At 39.3% G+C, this 20,620-nt stretch overlaps 1 protein-coding gene across 4 annotated transcripts in view; it reads right to left on the bottom strand.

Annotated features, from left to right (window-relative positions):
• Positions 1-11,853, bottom strand: part of gce (germ cell-expressed bHLH-PAS) — a 140,145-nt gene extending 128,292 nt beyond the window's left edge. For 2 of the 4 annotated variants that reach the window (XM_067786239.1, XM_067786240.1), the window contains exon 1: positions 11,641-11,853. The gene's annotated coding sequence lies outside the window, so the exon portion shown is untranslated. Of the gene's footprint in view, positions 1-11,282 lie in introns of all 4 variants that reach the window. The other 2 variants (XM_067786238.1, XM_067786241.1) reach the window with 2 other exon arrangements.
• Between the last annotated feature and the right edge of the window lie 8,767 nt (positions 11,854-20,620).

Genomic DNA, 20,620 nt, shown 5'->3' with positions numbered 1-20,620 from the left:
AAAGGTCCTCAAATGATCACCTAATAGTCCCGAAATGACCCTTAAGGGGTCATGGACGGATCCCATAAACCATCCAGAAATGATCCCGATATATTCCCGAAGAAGTCCCGAAATGACCCTGACGGGATCTCGAACGCACCCCTAAATGACCCTGACGGGATCCCGGACAGATCCCGAAATCCATCCAGAAATGATCTTGGGAGGGACCCCAAATGATCCCGAAAAAGTCCCGCAATGATTCCGAGGGGATCCTGATCGGATACCGATAGCCATCCAGAAGTGATGCCGGAAAGGTCCTCAAATGATCACCTAATACCAAAATGACCCTGACGGCATCCCGGAATGATCCCAAAATCCATCCAGAAATGATCTTGGGAAGGTCCCAAAATTATCCCGAAATAGTCTCGGAAAAGTTCAGAAATTACCCTGACGGGTTCCCGGACGAATCCTGAAAGCCATCTCTAAATGATCCCGAAAAAGTCCCGAAATGACCCTGACTGGACCCCGAAAGGATCCCGAAAACTATCCAGAAATGATGCCGGAAATGTCCTCAAATGATCACCTAATAGTTCCGAAAAGACCCTGACGGGATCCCGAACGGATCCCGACAACTATCTAGAAATGATGCCGAAAGGGCCCGCAAATGATCCCGTATTAGTCGAGAAAAAGTCCCGAAATGAACCCGACGGGATGCCGGACGAATCCCAAAAACCAGCCAGAAATGATGCCGGAAGGGACACCAAATGATCCCGAAAAAGTCCCGCAATAATTCCGACGGGATCCTGAGCGGATACCGAAAACCATCCAGAAGTGGTGCCGAAAAGGTCCTCAAATGATGACCCTGACGGCATCCCGGACAGATCCCGAAATCCATCCAGAAATGATCTTGGGAGGGTCCCAAAATTATCCCGAAATAGTCTGGGAAAAGTCCAGAAATTACCCTGACGGATACCGGACGAATCCTGAAAACCAATCTTAAATGATGCCGAAAAAGTCCCGAAATGACCCTGATGGGACCCGGAAAGGATCCCGAAAACTAACCAGAAATGATGCCGGAAAGGTCCTCAAATGATCTCCCAATAGTTCCGAAAAGACCCTGACGGGATCCCGAACGGATCCCGACAACTATCCAGAAATGATACCGAAATTGCCCGCAAATGATCCCGTATTAGTCGAGAAAAAGTACCGAAATGACCCCGACGAGATGCCGGACGAATCCCAAAAACCATCCAGAAATGATTTTGGAAGGGACCCCAATGATCCCGAAAAAGTCCCGCAATTATTCCGACGGGAATTTGAACGGATACCGAAAACCATCCAGAAGCGATGCCGGAACGGTCCTCAAATGCTCACCTAATAGTCCCAAAATGACCCTGAGGGCATCCCGGACAAATCCCGAAATCCATCCAGAAATGATCTTGAGAAGGTCCCAAAATGATCATCCCGAAATAGTCTGGGAAAAGTCCAGAAATTACCCTAACGGGTTCCCGGATGAATCCTGAAAGCCATCCTTAAATGATCCCGAAAAAGCCCCGAAATGACCCTGACGGGATCCCGAAAGGATTCCAAAAACTATCCAGAAATGATGCCGGAAAGGTCCTCAAATGATCCCCTAATAGTTCCGAAATGACCGTGACGGGATCCCGAACGGATCCCGACAACTATCCAGAAATTATGCCGAAAGGGTCCGCAAATGATCCCGTATTAGTCGAGAAAAAGTCCCGAAATGACCCCGACGGGATCCCGGACGAATCCCAAAAACCATCCAGAAATGATGTCGGTAGGTATCCCAAATGATCCCGAAATAATCCCGAAATGACCTCGTCGGCATCCCGGACGGATACCGAAACTTATCCAGAAATGATGTCGGAAAGGTCCACAAATGATCCCCTAATAGTCCCGAAATTACCCTGATGGGATCCCGGACGGATCCCGAAAACCATCCAGAAATGATGCCGGAAGAGCCCCCAAATGATCCCGAAAAAGTCCCCAAATGACCCCGACGATATCCCGGACGGATCCCGAAAACCATCCAGAAATGATGCCGGAAGAGCCCCCAAATGATCCCGAAAAAGTCCCCAAATGACCCCGACATACTCCAGAAAAGGTTCCGAAATGGCTCCGAGGGAATCAACGACGGATCGCGAAAACCATACAGAAATGATTCCGGAAGGATCCCAAAATGATCCCGAAATAGTCCGGAAATGACCCAGATGGGATCCCACACAGATCCAGAAATGATCCCGGAAGGGTCCAAAAACTATCCCGGAAAAGTAACAAAAAATCCCGAAATGGCTCCTACGGCATCCCGGACGGATCCAGAAATGATCGCGGAAGGGTCCCCAAATGATCCCAAAATGGTCCCGAAATGACCCTGATGGATCCGGCAAACCATTAAGAAATTATGCCGTAAGGGTTCCCAAATGATCCCGAAATAAAACAGAAAAAGTCACGAAACGACCCCTAGAGGATCCCCAAATGATCCCGTATTAGCCCCAAAAAAGTCCCAAAATGGCCCTGACGGGATCCCGAAAGGATTCCAAAAACAATACAGAAATGATGCCAGAAAGGTCCTCAAATGATCGCCTAATAGTCCCGAAATGACCGTGACGGGATCCCCACAACTATCCAGAAATTATGCCGAAAGGGTCCGCAAATGATCCCGTATTAGTCGAAAAAAAGTCCCGCAAGGACCACGACGGGATCCCGGACGAATCCCAAAAACCATCCAGAAATGATGCCGGTAGGTATCCCAAATGATCCCGAAATAGCCCCGAAATGACCTCGTCGGCATCCCGGACGGATCCCGAAACTTATCCAGAAATGATGCCGGAAAGGTTCCCAAATGATCCCCTAATAGTCCCGAAATTACCCTAATGGGATCCCGGACGGATCCCGAAAACCATCCAGAAATGATGCCGAAAGGGTTCCCAAATGATCCCGTATTAGTCGCGAAAAAGTCCCGAAATGACCCCGACGGGATCCCGGACGGATCCCGAAAACCATCCAGAAATGATGCCGAAAGGGTTCCCAAATGATCCCGTATTAGTCGCGAAAAAGTCCCGAAATTACCCCGACGGGATCCCGGACGGATCCCGAAAACCATCCAGAAATGATGCCGGATGAGCCCCAAAATGATCCCGAAAAAGTCCCCAAATGACCCCGACGAGATCTCGGACGGATCCCGAAAACCATCCAGAAATGATGCCGGAAGAGCCCCCAAATGATCCCGAAAAAGTCCCCAGATGACCTCGACGATATCCCGGACGGATCCCGAAAACCATCCAGAAATGATGCCGGAAGAGCCCTCAAATGATCCCGAAAAAGTCCCCATATGACCCCGACGAGATCCCGCACGGATCCCGAAAACCATCCAGAAATGATGCCGGAAGGGTCCCCAAATGATCGCGAAATAGTTCCGAAATGATTCCGGAATAGTCCCGAAAATGTTCCAAAATAACCCCGACGGGATCCCGGACGGATCCCGTAAACTATACAGAAATGATCCCGGAAGGGTCCCAAAATGATCCCGAAATAGTCCCGAAAAAGTCCCGAAATTACCTCGGCGTAATCCCGGACCGATCCCGAAAACCATCCAGAAATGATCCCGGAAGGGTCTCGATATGACCCTTACGGGATTACAAATAAGGTGAAGCTAATTATAAAACCATGTTAATAAAGCAGCAGGCGCATTGGAGCGAATAAAAAGTTAGATAGAAACATACAGGTAAAGCTAATAAAAGCGTGCTAATAAAAACAATTGATGGAGGGCGGATGGCGGGAGTAGAGGAGAGGACCACTGATCGTTCCTCCAAAATTGTCTAGATCTCGTTCTGTATGTACCAGATACCAAATCTATTGATTTAGGAGAAAATTTAGATTGAGTTATAACAATTTATGGATTTTACACCAGAGGGGGAGATAAAGGGGGGCGGGCGGAGGGTGTCACTGCTTACTTTGTAAGCCCTCGACTTATTTGACCCCTTGAGTCTGTGATATTGGTGAAGGCCAGTATACGTAAAGTTATAATGTGTAAAAATTATGAAAAATAATTTCTCGAAGGGTCGTGGGACCCCCACCCCTCTTTCCATGTTCGAAAAAAATTTCGCTAGTAGACTACTGTCTGTGTCCCAAATTTCATCAAAATCCGTGTAGCCATTTTGGCGTGATTCAGTCGCAAAGACGAAAAAATATAATAATTAAATTATAACTGTTCCTAGGGGGCGGGGACCACGCCCCTTTTGAAAAATATATAGCTAGTAGATCCTTCTAGACTATTGGCTATATGTGTGCAAAATTTCGTCCAAATCGGTCCAGCCGTTCTTGCGTTATTGAGTCACAAAGGCAAACGTCTGGACAAACATCCAAACATCCAAACATCCAAACATCCAAACATCTAAACATCCAAACATCCAAACATCCAAACATCTTAACATCCAAACTTTCCCATTTATAATATATATATTAGATATTAGATATTAGATTAGATTAGATATTAGATCAGGATAATTTTTTGATCACAACTTTTTCGATTCAAAAGAAAACATGTTTAAAATGTTTCTTATCACCTGACTTTATACAAGTCGATTTTATTCAAATTTTCAGGATAGCTTCACATCAACCCAGAGTGTTCCTGTGAAATTTCTTTCCGGAAGTGGAGCAGGGACCGTTCTATTCGAACAAATTCTATTCATGGTTCTATTTATTTGAAATTTGGTTTATGGCCCTTTGCCTAGATAAGTATTTACAATACTTTTTTTCTGAAATAGACCGGGACCGACTGGGACTAGGACTAGGAGTAAGGGATGGAGAAAAATTAGAAGACCTAGAGAGAATAGAAAAGAGGGAAGGAGAAAGATACTGAGAAAGAGATAGAGTTAGACGAAGATGGATAGAGGGGTAGATTGAGCGAAAAAAGGTGAGGGAAAAGACGGAAAAGAGAAAGAGACGTAGAGAAAAGTAGAGAGAGGACTGAATAAGCAAAAAGAGAGGGGGACGGAGAGTAAGAGGTAACAAATTCTTAAACGTTATGCAGATAGACCAAGGATCGGGCAGAACAACGCCTGCTGGGTCTAGTATGCTAATAATGTAAAATATTATATGGTATTTGTTACCCGGCTTTAGGTCCATTTTTTTTAGTATTAAAACACCAAAAATTGTTTCTCCTTCAGTTTACCAATATATTTCGGTTACACACGGTAACCGTCTTCAGGGCTTTGAAATTGTTTTACACACTGTTTAACGTGGAGTTACTAACTAAAGTCGGTTAAACAAATACCATATTAAAAGAAACAGGTCGCCAAAGAAATTCAAGTTAAATATTATAACTAAGAAAATATTTACGAAGACTTCAGATATGATAACTGTATATGTATTAGATAAAAAAAAAATTATAAAATCCTTACTTGCTTTGTGAAAACTTAGCAAATGCCTCGATATTTAAATTTATCAAATTTATATGTATGTGGATAAAGTAATCTTCTGTTGTGCGTGATGTTGGCAAACAATTTGTATTTTCTTAGCGAATTACGGTAGCAAAAAGAACTGAGATGCACAATAAAAAAATTGTATTTTGTTTATTAAAATTTTTAAGGTTTGCTTTAGAACAGATGTATAAATACATACATACATACATACAATACTCATTTCGTAAATTGTTTTAACGCGAACAACTGTCTGTTTTCATTTTATAGTTATTTATTTTATAAATTTAAGTCTTTGTTCAATATTTAGCACTTCGTCACTAAGCTTTTGTTTTTATCCGCTTTTACTTGCTTTATGCACATTTTAGGTTCCATTTGTTCGTTATTTTCATTTAAACTTTCCATAATGTTTTATTTGAAAATGTACGAACTTAGTGTACATGTCAAGAACGTCAGAAGTCTACCAACAACCAGCTCTCTGATGAATCAGGCGCTTCGGGATATACATATATGCCTGGGCATCTGGAGTCGGGTTAACGGCTAACGCGGAAAACTTGATCTTATGTTATTTACTAGGAAATATAAGCTTCATAATTGGACTAGGCCTAAGCTTGGAGAGGTAACTCCACAAGAAAAGTATTACACAAAATATCTAGGAGTTGTACTATGTAGTAAGTGGCAGTGTATGCACGTGAAGATGCTAGTGTGAACGTGGGACCTATCGCCCAACTCCCTCATTGGGTATTTACGGCAATTATCAAGCTCATACTTTACTATGGTTTCCTAGTTTGGTGGACAGCCACAAAAGTAGATATACCTAAAAACTTGCAGATTAAAATAACGGGGCACTGAAAACCACACAGACACCAGCATTGCATGCCATTCTGCACATCCCACCTGTGAGCCTAATGACCAAAAATGAAGCGGTATCACATAGAAAAAGGTTTGAAGTCTCGGGGCAGCTTGAGTGCAGTCCGATTGGACATAGCATTATAAAAAAATAAAAATAGGGCGATCGGACGACATGGTTCCGTGCCTGAGCTTCGAAAGAGATCTTGGACAGAGACCGAGGGTCCGTTGCTTCCAAATTAACGAAAGGGAACTGCTGCCTATTGTGGCGATTCAGAAATAAAGAGATCGTACAGGCTGTCAGATCACTGCAGTGTTTTTAGGCTATAGCCGTGAGTAAAGCAGCAGACAATTTTGAAGATGCGTGCTTAAGCTGCAGTAGCGTCAACATATAAATTGATAGTCTGGCGCCTATCAACACAACAACCTCACATACTTCATCAAGAATTGTCCTAGAATGCAAGGAAGCATTGAATAGACTTCTCTCAGGCCGGTCAATACATCTATACTGGATTCACGGTCATAAAGAGATAGAAGGTAACGAAAAGGCCGGAGAGCTAGCAAGGAGAAAGAAGCACTCGATGAATCGACGGTAGACGTCCCAATCCGTTTGGAAGAAAGAAAAAGGAGATAGAAGTTATATATTATTCAAAAACAGGCAAGGCGTAGACAGACGCGCGCGGCTGTAAATTTCTATGATCATGCGCGGCCACCGTGGTGTGATGGTAGCGTGCTCCGCCTATCACACCGTATGCCCTGGGTTCAACTCCCGGGCAAAGCAACATCAAAAATTTTAGAAATAAGATTTTTCAATTAGAAGAAAATTTTTCTAAGCGGGGTCGCCCCTCGGCAGTATTTGGCAAGTACTCCGGGTGTATTTCTGCCATGAAAAGCTCTCAGTGAAAACTCATCTGCTTTGCAGATGCCGTTCGGAGTCGGCATAAAACATGTAGGTCCCGTCCGGCCAATTTGTAGGGAAAATCAAGAGGAGCACGACGCAAATTGGAAGAGAAGCTCGGCCTTAGATCTCTTCGGAGGTTATCGCGCCTTACATTTATTTTATTTTTTTTTAATTAAGCTAGGTCCTAGAAAGTCTAGTATTTGCCACGAAGACAGAGTTGTATACAAATCAAACAAATTCTGGTAACACTATGACCACATTCAGTCTACTTCAGACCTTTATTGACCGCCCAGTTTAACCTAACATAGACATTTTTATCAATTTTGGCGCTATTCGAGCGGAACAAACCTCAGCTTCGGATTCAATACTTCGAAATACATAAAGGTAGAAGGACCTGCCATAAGGGCTCAGATAAAAACAGAACTTTTTTACTTTGTGTGGCGGTGTCATCTGAACAAATTTTTTGACAAATTTGTTTAATTACGTGAATTGTATTTTTATTCTTTCCATAATCTACCCCAACAAAAGTATACGCAACTAATATGTGAGTGTGTCCGCCTTTGCTTACTCCAAACTGGAAAAAGAAGCGGTAAAGATGGGTTTCATGGTGAATGAGGACAAAACGAAGTACCTGCTGTCATCGACCAAAGAGTCAGTGCATACGTGCCTTGGTAACCACACTACTGTTGGCAGCCATAATTTCGAAATAGTAAAAGACTTCGTTTATTTGGGAACCAACATCAGCACTGAAATCCAGCGAAGAATAAATCTTGCCAATAAATGCTACTTTGGACTAGGTAGATTGAAAAATAAAGTCCTCTCTCGGCGAACGAAAATCATACTCTACAAGTCACTTATCGTACCCGTCCTGCTATATGGGGCAGAAGCATGGGCCATGACAACAGCAGATGAAGCGGCTTTGGGAGTGTTCGAGAGAAAATTTCTTCGAAAGATTTATGGACCTCTACGCGTTGGCGATGGCGAGTACCGAAGAAGATTTAAAGATGAGCTGTACGAGCTATACGCAGACATCAACATAGTCCAGCGAATTAAAACGCAGCGGCTGCGCTGGCTAGGCCATGTTATGCGAATGAAAGATGATGCTCCGGCCAAGAAAGTGTTTCTATCGGAACCCGCCTATGGAAGCAGAGGTAGAGGGCGGCCCACACTCCGTTGGAAGGACCAGGTGGAAAACGATTCAAACTCCCTTGGTGTGACCAATTGGCGCCGGTTGGCGGAGCGAAGGAACGATTGGCGCGCCTTGTAAGTAAGTAAGTAAGTGTCCGCCTTTTATAAGTGCCAAAATTTTTCACACGCACACACCTCAAATCTTTTGTTTTCACAGTAAGATCAATGCGGCCATCACAGGCTATGTCCCTCCTACATGTGAAGTCGAAATTTGACCTTTTTGTAATCCGGCTGTCATCATTATGTTATCAAAAAATTAAGCACATTTCTGAAATAAAATTAGAAATAGTGTAAATCCAAAGCGCAGACACTTAACATGATATCATAGCTAAAAACTTAGGCATATTGAATTTTGGTGTGTTCCAAGTCTTATTTCATGCTTTTGAATGAAGTAAGCTTACCACGCCATAGACTTACGTTGTTGTTGTTTTCATCGGAAAAGCACTCTCTGAACGAAAAGCGGAATGGTCATAATGGTATTCTAACCAGCTCCGTATGAGGACACAATATCAATCGCCACAATATCACTATCGCCTTCCACGAAATTTGGAAGGAACTTTTAGCAGCGTTTCCTACGAATGGAGATCCGACAAATTTTGAAAAGAGGAAGTTATGCCCCTCTACATAGATGTGTTCAAAATATACTGCAGTGTCGGAGAACGGATTTTCTTAAACAAATGCATATTGCACTGTCTATCCGTCTCTAGAACTTGGCGCGATTTACCTCCGAGCAGATTTAGGTGGTACTTCTATCCCAATTTGTGTCGTTCTACAAATTTTATGTTTTATACCGACTCCAAACGGCAGCTGAATGACTGATGAATTTTCACTGAAAAGCTTTCATGGCAGAAACACACTCGGAGTGTTTGCCAAGATACTGCCGTGGGGCGACGCCGCTTAATAAACCCTGTTTTCTACTTTGAAAAACTTTTATTTTTTAATTTTGATGTTGTCTTGCACGGGAAGGGCCAGGCCTATGTATACCACTAGAAAATTGAATAAGAGAGCTGGATGTATTCAGAACTCCTCGAAGATAGTCATAAAGTTGAAGTGGACACAACAGTCACCAGCCAATTCCGTAATTATCGCACTTGTCTAGGTTTCTGGTTACAAAAATATTGATGAAATCGGGAGAGTAGAAGTATATTTTGAAGTATAAGACCATTACCATACGAAAGGGGTACTCTTTAAAAAGTTTTAAGACTACAAAGCAAATTTGGCCTTATACAAAAACAAATTCATTAGGCTAGCACGCGAAACAATTGGGATTCTTCAGTGGGGGTTGCAGAGGTTGCGGCATTGATCGTTGCAAAGAAATGGCAACGCCCGGCCATGAATGGCCTGCTCTAAGTAATATAAGATACAAGATCTAGAACATTAAGCAGATTAAACTAATTGGTTTGCATAAAACCACAATCAATGAACAACAATAAACCAATTAATCCGAGTTTCAGGGTGAAATTATCAAAATGGCGGTTCGTTTGCCACTTGGGTATGGTTCTTCTAGCCTGTGCGGCCCAGGTCGACCCACAACCAACTAACTATAGATGTTTCAACCTACGATAAATGTGTTTTCGAATCCTAAGTACACAAATTGAGAATCTTTGGCAAATTCTGAAAATTGGCTTATTTAGGCCTTCAAACTGAGCCACAGTTCTTTGAATTTAAAATCGCAATGTCATGCAATGTAAATCCTAAGTGTACACAGAAATTCTCCGTTTTGGTTCGGAGCTCAAAATATGTATATTTATGTGTGTGTACGAATATTTCTTCAACCTTTTTGTGAAGTGATCTTGGGAACTTTAGGGCCTTTCTTATTATCTAATAACCAAACTTGAACGAAGAACATTTCAGAGAGTTGTGATGGAAAAACTGACAAGTAACGCAATTTGGAAAAGTTAGGCCATGAACTCGAAATTTTCCGTTAAATTCGCGCCAAATTTTTTTTTCATACAACTTTTAAATATTGCTACATAATATGGTTAAATATGTAGTATATATTATATAATTAAGATGTAGATATATATGTACACTTGTCATAACAATAACTCAATTGCCGAACACAAGTGTGGAAAATTACGGAGTATACGAGTGAACATAAAGAATTGAAGAGAGAAGGAAAACAAAATTTATTCAACGAAGCTTTTTTTCTGATGCTAACCGTAGGTACAATACCGACACAGTCATAGTTCATAGTTCTCATGTGCATACATACATATGAACGTTCATATAGTTATGTGTGCCGTTACTTAAGTATGTACATGCATACATACCTCCCACTTATGTATACATTTATTTATATGGATGTATGTATGTTTGATAACTACGTCGGCTATTAAGCGTTGGGCAAGCGTGGCGTATGAGCAACAAATTATCCTGCATATCTCTCCCAATGGGACTAATTGCAGCTCGAGCCTAAATTAGATCTTCAGCATTTACGCATAGCATTTTCCGTAGTTACTAATATGTTTTTTCTTTTACTTTGTAACGACGACACTTTTATATGCACATATACACCGGACACACACACATACACACAAGTCGAAGCAGGTAAAAGAAAATAAAAAATAAATATTTATTAATTTCGTCGTACTGACGCTCTTGCATGCTAAACAAAAATAGCATACTTACATACATACAGATACTGATATACACATATTTATTTATTTGCTCAGCAGCAGCGCTTTATCACTTTGTTTATTTTATTAGATTTTTCTCATAATATTTTATTTTTCTGCAGTTGCTCTCGTTGGGCTTAGGGAGGTTAGTTAACTGCGAAATGATTAATGGAGGACGGTCGTCAAGACCTTGAAGTTATGTGTATCTTAGATCCGTCGTACCACTACTAACTAAAAAACACCCATTTAAAAGAAAAATTAAAAAAAAAAAAAACAAAAACAGATATGGATGCATGTACATACTTTTATTCACATTTGAAGTAGGAACGAAATAATTGCATTCGAATTATTCCAATCAAATAAAATTATTATCAGCCAAAATTAAACAACCGAATTTGTATGATTAATTGACATTTGGATTTGGAAAGAAATTGGATTTGGTTAGCGGCTAACCAATCATTACACTGTTATCACAATAAACCATGACAACAACACTGTGTTGTCGGTGATACCAACAATGATAGCGTCAATTTTATAATTCAATATTTTTCTTTTTATCGTTATTAGGTACCACAACAACAATTTTTATAATTGCAAACGTCACCAATAACGCCAACCGCGATTAATTATATTCACAGCGAAGCTAAAACGCGTAACCAACCTGATTCGTATTCACATATTTTATTTACTTATTTGTTTGCGCAATTATTTGTTTATATAAATTTAGTATTTGTATATGTATCAATTTTTTTCTTACTTTTCTATTTCAGTCTTTCGTGCTGGTATTTTATAGTTTGTTAATTGCGTACTATGTGTTTAAAGAAAGACGTTAAGATGGAGCACAACCACGATATCAATTCAACCGAACGCAATACGCGACAAAGTTACACTGAGATATACCCCAGCGCATAGAGTCAAAAGTCGGCCAAGCGAATCAGCTATCAGCTCGTTGGCAAACGGGCCGCTAAACATCACACGTGTATGTACAAACGTATGTATGTATTTACATATACATATACATATTAGGGTGATTGAAAAATAAACTTACTATTCCACCCAAGCGATTGTTTCATAAATGTTGCAAATTCAACCAGGCCCTACGAGAAGGAGGGGGGTGGGGGGGAGGGGATTCCTCGGGTCCGGGGTTTCTCTCTACGGCCCTAAATGCAACATTTCAAACTTACAGCAGTGAAAATTATTGCCGATAACTTGGCTGTTGTGTCATTAATACACTGCAGGACAAGAAGCCTAACTACGGGTTATTTACAAGCTGATTTCTTTGAACTGTTTATTTTTTTTTTTTTTTTTTTTTGAATAAAGTTAACTGCCATTGGCCGAAAAAAGGTAAAGCATGACTATTTTTGCTCTTCTTGTCAACTTACTTGTATAATTGAATATAAGTTATCCAATTAGCAACTGTGAGGAAAAATATGGTCGGACAAGTGCATGCCCGACGATTGGAATCTGACGATGTTTTCTTTTCTGAAAAAAAAAATGCTACCCAGATGCAGCACGCTTAAATTCTAGGTCACCTAGCGTTCTCCCAAATAGGCTGAGAAAAACTGAGAAAAACCAACAGGGCGACACTATTTTAATAAAGGAAAACGCCATAAGTGCTTTTTGCCTAGTCCTCAATGACGGGGATCCTGCAAACTGCGTCAACTATCGCGGAATCAGCCTTCATAATGTCACATATAAGGTCCTGTCAAGCGTATTGTGCGAAAGATTGAAGCCTACAGTGAATCGGCCTTATAAGTGCGGCTTCAGACCTGATATATCTACCAGATTTTCACAATTTGCCAATTCTTGGAAAACAACTGCGGAAAAAGAATTGACACACATCACCTCTTCGTCGATTTAGAGCCGCCTTCAACAGCACGAAAAAGAGCTGCTAAAGTACCGTTATGTCTGAATTTGGTTTCCAAGAAAAACTTATACGCCCCTATAAAATAACGTTGAGCAACCCATCAGCTCACTCAGAATTGAAGGAAATCTCCGAGCTCTTCGAAAAAAAAAACGAGTTTTCAAACAGCGTGACCCTCTATCGAGCGATTTCTTTATTTTAATGCTGGATAAAAGTATACTAGCTGCAGACCTTAACCTCTCTGGAACAATAAGTGTAAAAGCGTGCAGTTACTGGCGAATGCTGACGGCATTGATACCATTGTCCTGAACACCCACGCCCGTAAGTTCTGTGTACTATAAACTGGAAAAAGGAGCAGAAAATATGGGTTTGATGGTGAATGAGGACAAAATGAAGTAAGTGCTGTTATCGAGCAAATAATCAGTGCATTTCTGCCTCGGAAACCACGCCACTGTTGGCAGTCATAATTTCGAAATAGTAAAAGACTTCTTTTATTTGGGAACCAATATTAACACAAATAACAACATCAGCTCTGAAATCCAGCGAAGTTTCACTCTTGCCAATAAATGCTACTTTGGACTGAGTAGGCAATTGCAATAAGTCCTCTTTCGATGAACAAAAATCAGCCTCGAATACATGGACGGTATCGAAAGAGATGGCTCTTGGAGTGTTCGAAAAAAAAGTTCTTCGAAAGATTTACGGACCTATACGCTTTGGTGACGGCAAGTACCGAAGTACCACTCCGCTTGAAGGACCAGGTGGAAAACGGTTTAAATGATTTTGGTGTGACCAATTGACACTGATTAACCCAGCAAAGAAGCAACTGGCGCGGCTTATTGGGCGACCATAGCTGCTTAAACGGTTAAGCGCCGCCAAATAAGTAAGTAATTACCAAGTCTTATATCGTCGGCTTAGATTAAAAACGTGCTAACCGCCTTTAAAAAATTGTACATGGCAGACAAGGTTAGGTGAGGTTACATAGACTAAATTAAATTATAGTGCTGCCATAAGTTTGTTTAACGACCAAACTGAAAACCCCTATAAAAAGCCAGGACCTGGACAAGGATCAGTTTGTAAAATAACTCCGTCCTCTTGGCAAGTACAACAAGTTTTTTAGGAACTTTGCAACTTTTTGCTTCTCGATCTGATATCTGCGTCACTAATAATAGCGCAGGGCACGATCACAAAATGTGCACGATCGTTTCTTCCTCCAGTCCGCAGTCCCTACATCTGCTATCACTAACTCAGCCTATTTTAAAGGCCTGTTACGCCAGAAGGCAGTTTAGAGCCGGAATACCCGTCATAAGTCTACAATTCTCTCTTTTTTATGATACGAGTAACTTTGAAAGTCTAAGATTGTAAGACCTACACATGATCTTCGCTACTTTACAACCCCGTGCTTGGATTTCCGCCTTTCCTGCTTGGTCGATCATGTGCATCTCTCGCCTTCTCCTAATCTCGCTCTGCGGGATGCAACCCTTTTAGCTAGGTCATCTGGTTTTTTCTTTCCCTTCTATTCACATATGCCCTGGGACCCAATATAGATGTATGTTTCTCCCTATCCCTATTCTTTCCAGGGATTGCTTACACTCCAATTGGCTGTCGAAATTAAAGTTTACGTGGCTGTAGTTTATGCTATTTTCTTCCAGTTTTTCTACTGCTTTGGCAACGGTTTCTACTTCTGTCTGAAAAACACCACAGTTATCTTTTTATTTCCGGATCAGCACAGTGCACCGCAGACCATACTCCATACATTACGTTGGAACCATTGGTCTACACGTTTGGCCTCATCTGCCATTTGGGATATTTACGTTACAAAAATCAAGCGGTAATTTTTAAAATTGACTTTTATTAAAAAGATCAAAAAGTAAGAGCGGAAAATAATAATAATTTTCTTTATTTCGAGCAAAACATCAGTATGTTCTGAATACTACAAAAATAACTTCCTCGATTTTTAAAATAATATAATAATTATTATTACTTCTGATTTTTACTTTTTTCTTCAGCCATAATTATTATCTTCGACTTTTATTGTTTGCTTAAGAATAATGATTATTTTATTTAAATCAATAATAATCAAAATCTGATTTTTATTTTATTATGCATAATAAATCTCATGACGTAGGTGACGTATTTTATCTCTTTTGGCCATTATGCATTATCTGCATGTATTACTTACCATTTGCTAATCTCTCATCGTACATATTGTAACGAATTTGGGGAAATTCCGGTTATTTGAAACCTTATACTACCGTTCGTATCGCTAAATTGTTGAACAAATAACTCCAGTACTCAATAATGCAAAATGGTCTTTATTAGACTACTTTGAAAGTACTTCACAATAGCACCTATAGTTCGCAACTAAAGCCGTGCTTAAATCAAACTGATTACTGACTACTCAGCTTTCGCTGCTTTTATACTCTCTGTTGCCTCGTTCACCCATTTCTCCTAAGGTCTAGTAACTTCGCGAACTTCAGGCCTGATTACCAGCCATATATGTACATGTATATTTGTAGTTTATAGTCTCTCGCATAGCCATATGCGTGTGTATATGTGAGTACTACTTCGGCTGATGGTGAGTATCTCTCTGCTGCCTTGTATGTACATGTGTAAATGATGATTAATGTTAGGCTTGGGTCGTTTTCGAACTAAAGAACTAACGAACTAGTTCTTTTAATTGAACTAGTTCGGTAGTTCGTTCAGTAAAGCGAACTAAACTTTTATGGGGCAACTTTGCAGGCAAAAATGTATTTAAGTTGTTTTAGAACGTATGGCAACTCACTTCGTTGTCATATGTATACCGAAACAGCTGATTGCATTTCCCGGCAATTCCGCAAAATCATATAATTAGTAATTTATACATGCAATAGTGGGTAGCCAAGTGATGCTTTTTATATATGAATGTGTGTATTAAATAAAGATTATTATTTTCAGATGCCGAAGCGAAGTTCGATATGGGGCCACTTTAAACAAAGCGATGGTGCAAAAAAAGTTAAATGCAAGTATTGCGGAGCTGCAATAAATATTTCTGGTGGGTCCCTTGGAAATTTAAGGCGGCATATGAAAAGTAAACATCCCTTCACTGCGTTGGAAAACGACGATGAAGAAGACGTTGCGATGGTGGATCTAATGTCTGAACCTGATAAAGGTGGTCAGCAAGTAAGAGCGGAAAAGTCTCCTTTTAAGCAGCCAAAAATGACTGCATATGCCAAAAAGCCTCCAAATAAAAAAAAATCGGACGAAATTGATAGACAGCTGCTAAAGATGATAGCTAAAGGACACCATGCCATATTTCCGTAAACTAATTGAAATGTTTTCCCAATGCCCTGGTTATAAATTACCGACAAGACAGAAGCTTTCAAAAAAGTTAATACCTGAAACATGTGAGGAGCTACGTATTAATGTGAAGGAATATATCCAAGCTGTGGAAGCTGTGTGCCTTACAACAGATGCTTGGACCTCGCGCAACAATGCTCATTATGTCGCTGTAACAGCTCATTATGTCAATAGTGACAATGCAATGAGTTCTAGTTTGTTGTGCTGCAAAGATTTCAACGATAGGCACACCAGTGAGAATCTGTGTAATTTTTTAAAAGATTTTGTATGTGAGTGGGGTATAGCTAATAAAATCTCTGCAATAGTAAGCGACAACGCACCAAATATTGTGGGTGCCATAACCCAGGGAGGGTGGCGGTCGGTTGGATGCTTCGCCCACTGTTTAAACTTGGTCGTGCAAAAAGCGACCCCAGAAATATCTGATGTAATAGATAAAGTAAAATCGATAGTGGAGTTTTTCAGACGAAGCGCACATGCAGTTCGAAAACTTGAACAAATGGAAGAACAACTGAATTTGCCAAATTTAAAATTAAAGCAAGATGTTGTTACCAGGTGGAATTCGACATACGAGATGTTGGAGCGTTTCATTAAATTAAAAGATGCTGTAACTGCTGTAGTAGCTATTATGCGCCCAAAATTGATTGTTGATCAATCAAGCTGGGAGGTTATAGAAGGGGTTTTACCACTTTTAAAACCCTTTTATGAAATAACTATAGAAATTAGTGCAGAGAAGTGTGTGACTTTATCAAAAGTTATAGTATGCAGAAATTTAATCAATAATTTTCTGTCAAAATTTTCGTCAGAAAACAGAAAAGTTATGGATTTACACAAGTGTTTAAAACAGGGAATGCAAATTCGTTTTGACCGATTAGAGTATAATGAATTATATGCGGAATGCACTTTTCTAGACCCCCGCTTCAAACAACAAGGTTTTCAAAATGAAAATGCATTTGAGTACACTAAAAATGAGCTGTCCCGAAAAATTTTAAATGAAGATATTCTCGCGGAACGGATTGTTATTGAAGACGACGGTGCAATTGAAGAAGACAAAAAGCAATGTATTTGGGATGAATACGATAATACAATACAAGGCCTTATGTTAGTAAGAACAGAGACTACGAAATCGGAAATTGAAAGATATATGGAAGAAAACTTTTTAGACCGCAAAAAGGATCCCTTAAAGTGGTGGGATCAACACAAGGTTATATATCCTAAACTTTACGGGTATGTTGGGAAAACTTTTTGCGTTGTTTCTACCTCCGTTCCGTGTGAGCGCATTTTTTCTGCATCCGGTCAGATAGTAAATGAGCGAAGAACGCTCTTAACTACAAAGAAAGTATCTAGTTTGATTTTATTGCACAGTAATATGTGATCAATTCAATATACATAGCTGCATGCTTTTTTCTCTTATAATTTAAACTAAAGTTCCTGCAATTCTTAACATGATCTCACATGCCGTGATGTTATACGCTTCTGTTTACACCATTAACATTTTACCGAAGTGGAATACTCTATTTTAAATATTATGGCTTTTAAGTTTATTTAATGAATTAATGTTTATGTTATATTTCAGAGACTCCAAATAATTATTATTTGAAATTTATTTTTTGAAATTTATTATTTGAAATTTTTATGTTTATTTGAGATTAAAATCTTTTAACCTTCATACGGTCTTCAAAAAGATCGACATTGAAGGTCTTCGGGCCAAATTTTACCCCCGTTGTAAAAGCATGGTATAAAAGTTATTTATCACACTGAAATGTTTTGTAAAATATTGCTTATTATTTCTAGCTCCAATTAATCGATAAAGATAGTTTTTTTGACAACTTTTTTTTTAATTTTCAATTTTTTTAATAAAAGCCACAAAAGGGTCAAATTTGCCCCGAACACCTTATTTGTAAAAACATCTGTGGCTCGAAAAGTCGTTAATGTATAAGCCCGAAATCATTACTATCTTTTAAGTTTCTAAAATGAATAAAAGTCATAAAATATCAGACATATTAATAGCAAACTTTTCGAGAAAAAACGATTTTCTTCCCAAAATGGGTCAAATTTGACCCGAAGACCGTATGAAGGTTAATACAATTCATATAATCTTCTGTTTTTTATTGATGCATGCTTTTTACCTACTCTTCACCTCCATGCTTGAGCAGCTCGGCGGGTGAACAGTTCTTTCCCGCGCTATGTTATTCTTCAACAGGGATATCGAAATTGGAACTTCGCCATAGCCGGGTAGTGGAGCATATTTTCCATCGTCATCGATTGGGGTGTCGGGCATTCCTCATCATACTAGTTATTTTTACGAGCTTGGCGGTACCTTAAGGTGTCCTCAGCGGCGGTGAAATATGCTCCTAATAACCGGTCACGTCGTTAGGTTGGATATAGTTTTCAGTGAGTAGTTGTTAGATTCGAGTGGAGAATTGCTCAGCAGTCTGTTTTGCGGGCTGCTTTTCGACAGCAAACTTCCTTAGCTTTGCTGTGCCTATCTTGGCTGCCACAAGATGGTTTCCCGAGTCGATATTTGGACCTCAAAAAGTGCGCACATCTAGAACTCTAGAGCTGTGCCTGGCATCAATCACAACATGGTTAATTTGGATTCGCGTTTCTCGATCAGGAGACAGATAGGTTGCTTTATGGGTTGGTATAACAAACAGCCATTTTCAGTATCGAGGTGAAATAAATCAGCCTCTTCCCATTGGGGTATGTTACCTCACGCAGGCTTGGTTTTCCGATCTGGCGTTGAAGTCACCAAGCATGATTTTAATATTGCTTCGGGACAGAGCTCGTATGTCTTCTATAAATTGTCGTAGGAGTCCTTATCTTTATCTTCCGTTTGATGCCACTTTCAAATTGAACTATTGAACTATTTAAATTGATTGAACTATAGTTCAATGAGGTGAACGAACTAAGGAACTAAAGACCTAATCTTTTAATTGAACTAAAAAATCCAACTCTAATTAATGTGTTTATTTAGCTTGCTTTAATGTTGTTGTGCCTTATTTAAGAACCTTAGGGACGTGAGTATAAATTAGTGATGCTAATATTCGTCACAATATATATTGGATGAGTTGGTGGGGTCGTATGAGTAACATTTTTGATATATGGAAATGAAAACAAATTACATTTACATTTTCATATCCATTTTCCAGCACTGATAGTGTTTAGGCAGGATCCCTAACTTTTCCGCATCTGATTGCGATCCCCCCAATGCAACTCTGCAAATCGATACTCGATACTCAACTTAATTTATAACCACCCACACCATCACCGTCACATGCATGTGTATGTGTGCTTTTTGTCAGCACTCATGCATATGCATGTCGGGGTTGATGTGTGGGTGCCTTTCCCCTCCAAAACGGAGGATTTTGCGGGTCAACGGTTGTACCCAGCAATCTCTGCCGTTCTGATCACAATGAATTCAGGTAATATTGTACCCAAATTATTTTACTTTTATCTAATAAAGTTCACCCATTATATCGAGGAAAATCCTCTTGTGTTTTCTTTTATTTCATTAGAGTGAACTGCCACCCGAGACCGACCCTTGTGCGCCTACCCACTGCCGGTTTACGACGCACTCAGGCCGAACAAATAGTAAAATTTTGAGTGATTTATTTTGGGAATCAGCAACTGCAAAGTAAGAGGAATATTCTTTTAAAATTGTAAGTCGAAAAACCTCATATTAGGTTTTGAGTTATATTATGAATTATAAAAGAAAAATCAAATTTTGATCATTATTCTTGATTTAAAAAATATTGATTATGAGGTAATGATTACTCTTAATTAAAACCATAAAAATCGAAGATATTAATTATGCTGAAGGACAAATTAAAATTCAGAAGTAGTGATTATTCTCATTATTAAAATCAAAATTAATTTTTATTAGTGATCAGAATTTTAAAAATGAAGTCAAAATATTATTTATGATTTAAATTAATAAAATCAAATTTAATTATTACTTTCAATTAAAAGAAAATTTTGTAAATAATAATTATCTTTATGCAAAATTATATAAATCGAATAATAATGATTATTTATTGGTTTATATTTGTTAACTCAAAATGATTACCGCCCCTGAATATATGTAAGTAAAAAGTTGCCTTTTATTATTCATGTCAAAAATAATAGTTAAAACTTACATTTTATTATAAAATTCAAAAATAAAAGTTAAAAATTTACTTTTATGATAAAAGTAAAAAAAGTGGTTGAAATTATGCTTATATTTTAAAAGTCGTTAACGGTTATTATAACCTCTGCCTATTTTGCGGTCATTGCCATGCAAAAGTAGAAAGCTTTTTTCCAAAGAAAATAATGCACGTTAGTTAATTGGAAATCAACTTGTACACCGAAAGAAATGATGCAAGTAAAGTCAACAAATCAGGATTGTGTTGTTGTTGAATTAACAGGCATTCAGTAAAATTGATCGCATTGTGGAGTTTTTTGT

This window comes from Eurosta solidaginis, chromosome 4 (genome assembly GCF_040869045.1).
Source record: "Eurosta solidaginis isolate ZX-2024a chromosome 4, ASM4086904v1, whole genome shotgun sequence".
NCBI classification, from domain to species: domain Eukaryota; kingdom Metazoa; phylum Arthropoda; class Insecta; order Diptera; family Tephritidae; genus Eurosta; species Eurosta solidaginis.
This window is presented reverse-complemented; position numbering and strand designations above follow the sequence as displayed.